Consider the following 5,208-nt stretch of genomic DNA (forward strand, 5'->3'; position numbering starts at 1 on the left):
CAATCCCCAGAGGTTGCAACCATATGCCTTCTTTCTTTGACCAACATGATAAGTAAGGCTACTTGAAGTCGTTTTTTGTATCGTAAGGCGTTTTTCGCCGAAAAAAACGACCATGTATAGTAAGGCGTTTTTAGCCGAGAAAAAAACGACCATGTATAAGTAAGGCTTTTTGAACGAAATTTTTAGCCAAAAAAAACAACAATGTATAGTAAGGCCTTTTTGGACGAAAAAAACGACCATGTATAGGAAAGCGTTTTTAGCTGAAAAAAACGACCATGTATAGTAAGGTGTTTTTAGCCGAAAAAAAACGACCATGTATAGTAAGGCCTTTTTGGACGAAAAAAACGACCATGTATAGTAAGGCGTTTTTGGATGAAATTTTTCGCTGAAAAAAACGACCATGTATAGTAAGGCGTTTTTAGCCGAAAAAAGACGACCATGTATAGTAAGGCATTTTTGGACGAAATTTTTAGCCGAAAAAAATGACCATGTATAGGAAAGCGTTTTTAGCTGAAAAAAACGACCATGTATAGTAAGGTGTTTTTAGCCGAAAAAAAACGACCATGTATAGTAAGGCCTTTTTGGACGAAAAAAACGACCATGTATAGTAAGGCGTTTTTGGATGAAATTTTTCGCTGAAAAAAACGACCATGTATAGTAAGGCGTTTTTAGCCGAAAAAAGACGACCATGTATAGTAAGGCATTTTTGGACGAAATTTTTAGCCGAAAAAAATGACCATGTATAGTAAGGCGTTTTTAGCCGAAAAAAACGACCATGTATAGCAAGGCCTTTTTGGATGAAAAAAACGACCATGTATAGTAAGGCGTTTTTAGCCGAAAAAAACGACCATGTATAGTAAGGCCTTTTTGGATGAAAAAAACGAACATGTATAGTAAGGCGTTTTTGGATGAAATTTTGAGCCGAAAAAAACGACCATGTATAGTAAGGCGTTTTTGGACGAAAAAAACGACCATGTATAGTAAGATATCGTCCAAAAAGGCCTTACTTTACATGGTCGTTTTTTTTCGTCCAAAAACGCCTTACTATACATGGTCGGGTTTTTTTCGGCTAAAAATTCCTTACTATACATGGTCGTTTTTTTCGGCTAAAAACGCCTTACTATACATGGTCGTTTTTTTCGTCCAAAAAGGCCTTACTATACATGGTCATTTTTTTCGTACAAAAACGCCTTACTATACATGGTCGTTTTTTTCGGCTAAAAATTTCGTCCAGAAATGCCTTACTATACATGGTAGGTTTTTTTCGGTTAAAAACGCCTTACTATACAAGGTCGTTTTTTTCAGCAAAAAATTTGGTCCAAAAACGCCTTACTATACATGGTCATTTTTTTTCGGTCAAAAATGCCTTACTATACATGGTCGTTTTTTTTTTTCGGTCAAAAACGCCTTACTATACATGGCCGTTTCTTCCGGCTAAAAATTTTGTCCAAAAATGCCTTACTATACATGGTCGTTTTTTTCGTCCAAAAACGCCTTACTATACATGGTCGTTTTTTCCGTCCAAAAACGCCTTACATGGTCGTTTTTTCCGTCTAAAAACGCCTTACTATACATGGTCGTTTTTTTCGGCTAAAAATTTTGTCCAAAAAGGCCTTACTTTACATGGTCGTTTTTTTTTTCGTCCAACAACACCTTACTATACATGGTCGTATTTTTTCGGCTAAAAACACCTTACTATACATGGTCTTTTTTTCGGCTAAAAACTTCGTCCAAAAATGCCTTACTATACATGGTCGCTTTTTTCGGCTCAAAATTTCGTCCAAAAACGCCTTACTATACATGGTCGGTTTTTTTCGGCTAAAAATTTCGTCCAAAAATGCCTTACTATACATGGTCGTTTTTTTCGGCTAAAAATTTTGTCCAAAAAGGCCTTACTTTACATGGTCGTTTTTTTTTTCGTCCAACAACACCTTACTATACATGGTCGTATTTTTTCGGCTAAAAACACCTTACTATACATGGTCTTTTTTTCGGCTAAAAACTTCGTCCAAAAATGCCTTACTATACATGGTCGCTTTTTTCGGCTCAAAATTTCGTCCAAAAACGCCTTACTATACATGGTCGGTTTTTTTCGGCTAAAAATTTCGTCCAAAAATGCCTTACTATACATGGTCGGTTTTTTTCGTCCAAAAACACCTTACTATACATGGTCGGATTTTTTCGGCTAAAAACACCTTACTATACATGGTCTTTTTTTCGGCTAAAAATTTCGTCCAAAAATGCCTTACTATACATGGTTGTTTTTTTCGGCTAAAAAATTCATCCAAAAATGCTTTACTATACATGGTCGTTTTTTTCGGCTAAAAACACCCTACTATACATGGTCGTTTTTTTTCGTCTAACAACGCCTTACTATACATGGTCTTTTTTCTTTCGGCTAAAAACACCTTACTATACATGGCCGGGGTTTTTTTTTCCGGCTACAAACGCCTTACTATATATATGGTCGTTTTTCTTTCGGCTAAAAACAGCTTACTACACATGGTCGGGGTTTTTTTCGGCTAAAAACACCTTATTATACAGGTACATGGTCGTTTCTTTCCGCTTAAAACGCCTTTCTGTACATGGTTGTTTTTTTCGGCTAAAAACGCCGTACTATAAATCACTGGTGTCAAACTCATTTCACATGGTGGGCTACATGCGGCCTCGGTAGATGTCAAGTGGGCCGGACCATTAAAATGATACCATACTTTGCTATAAACAACCAAAACAATATGTCTTTCCTTTGTTCTGGTATAAAGAAGCACAAGAACATTTGGAAAATGTTGAAATTTAATGAACGTATCTTTTACAAAACATTTCATGAAGCACCTTCCATTTCCTTCAACAAATGTGCAATTTACTTTTATCATTCACATATTTGCATTGCAACTGATCCCATTGATTGTACAAACTTTAACAAGTAATTGGTATTGAAAAATATAGTAATGCACTTTATGATTAAACAAGATTTATCAAGAAAGGAAGTTTTAAACCATTTACACGTGTATGTAAAATCTAAATGTAATACCTGCCTACACCTTACAAACTAAGGAGAGTGCTATTAAATGTGTAAATGTGAGAGTGCTATTGATAGAGTCTGCTGTCATGGGTCTGTCTCAGTGATGGACTGAGGCTGCTGTTGTCTTCTTCTCTGGTCAAAACAGTGTCCCCTAGCGGATCCTCAATGAATTGCACCTTATTAAAAATATTAATTCTGTCTTTTATGCATTTTTTTCATTTTTAAATTATCCTGCGGGCCTGATTGAACCTCGCACGTGTGTGTGTGTGTGTGTGTGTGTGTGTGTGTGTGTGTGTGTGTGTGTGTGTGTGTGTGTGTGTGTGTGTGTGTGTGAGATGAATGGAATTCCGCATCGTTGTGCAATTGTAAAACAAGGCTGTGTGTTGAAAAAATAAATCTGAAACTGCATTTCAACTGCAAGGGTGGCTCAATACTGACTGGCCATATACGGGCCGGAGTTGTAAATTGATTTCTGGCCCAAATACTTCACTCCACAACTGGCCCTCATCTGGTTTGCCAGAGTCAAGCCTGTGCCTCCTTTGCCACTCCAGGGCCGTGTTCGGCCCACATGCATTATGCCAGTGCCGACTCAAGGCCAGCTGTGCCAGCTTCATGCCGAATCCGGGCCAGATGCCTTTGCTGACTGGGTACACTGTCATCTGTGCTTTGGATAAACAAACGTGAGGTGACTGGCAGAGGCAAAGCGGAGGCATACTCCTATGTTGTCGCTCTGACAGCAAGTGTGTGGTGTTGTGTTTTGTCAGGTAGTTTGACACTATGGAGGTGAGTCACAGCGGTAACACACACAGATCAGATGGCACAGCTAATGAGACCTGCCTGTCACTATCCTTGTTTTGTTGCTTGGTGCGGTCTCCACGGGAACGGAAATGAATTTTGAGATCGAGATTTTAATTACAAATTGACAAGACATTTCTCAGCCTGAAAAAAATATCAGCCCCAACACTAAAAGCATTTTTGTGTATCATCATTCATCCAGAGTAGACCGTGTAGATTTGATCAATTGAGAGCGCAGCATGCTGCCTGTCCTAGCTAAAAATGACAATTGATTAGCAGTGTCTTTGGTTCTTGCCCGTGTAAATCCACAAAGATAATACATCCCGACATTACGACCTGTCAATCCGAACCCATGAGCAGCGACAAGGGGCAGTCTGCCAGACGGCCGACAATCCCGCCCTCCCCGGGCACAACCACTCATCCGACGAAACGGAATCCAGGCAGTTGGGCCTCACTCATTGCTCGGCCTGGCAGCGCAATCTGTGGTAACAACGAGCTTAGCCACGTGCTAATCCTCGCATTTCCCATTCGTGTGTCATTATCCCTGCACTGATACTGTCTGGAGCCACCAGCGCTCAAATGGCACAAAGCCCTTACTCTTTTTTTCTTTTTTTTTTTTTTTTTAATCAGAATATGGCTGATATGATGAACAAAGGCCGAAATAAATGAAACGTCATAAAAAGACATGTAAATAATAGTAAGAGACCATTATCTGATATGTCAGACAAAGAGAAGTGTCAACTCAAAATGCACTCACACACCCATCCATCCATCCATTTTCCGAACCGCTTGATCCTCACTAGGGTCGCGGGGGGTGCTGGAGCCTATCCCAGCCATCTCCGGGCAGTAGGCGGGGGACACCCTGAATCAGTTGCCAGCCAATCGCAGGGCACACAGAGACAAACAACCATCCACGCCCACACTCACACCTAGGGACAATTTAGAGCGTCCAATCAGCCTACCATGCATGTTTTTGGAATGTGGGAGGAAACCGGAGCACCCGGAAAAAACCCACGCAGGCCCGGGGAGAACATGCAAACTCCACACAGGGAGGCCGGAGCTGGAATCGAACCCGGTACCTCTGCACTGTGAAGCCGACGTGCTAACCACTGGACTACCGGGCCACACACAAAATAAATCAACCAAATGACAGACTCGGGTCCCTCCTATCACAAGGCACCAATGTATCTTGTGACTGTTTTCTACCTCTGTTAATTTTTTTTAGGTCAGTCTTTCCTCCCTTTATTAAAATAACTACAGGAAACATGAAAACAGTCTGATGAAGACACACAGTAAGGATTCAGGAATTCTAAACAATGTGATGACAGTGTGAGTGTTTTCAAGCCACAGTAGCAGATAGGCATCAGTCTGCTGCACTTTGTTCAGCACAA

This window comes from Hippocampus guttulatus, chromosome 5 (assembly GCF_054856545.1).
Source record: "Hippocampus guttulatus isolate MCC_2025c chromosome 5, RoL_Hgut_1.0, whole genome shotgun sequence".
NCBI classification, from domain to species: Eukaryota; Metazoa; Chordata; class Actinopteri; order Syngnathiformes; family Syngnathidae; genus Hippocampus; species Hippocampus guttulatus.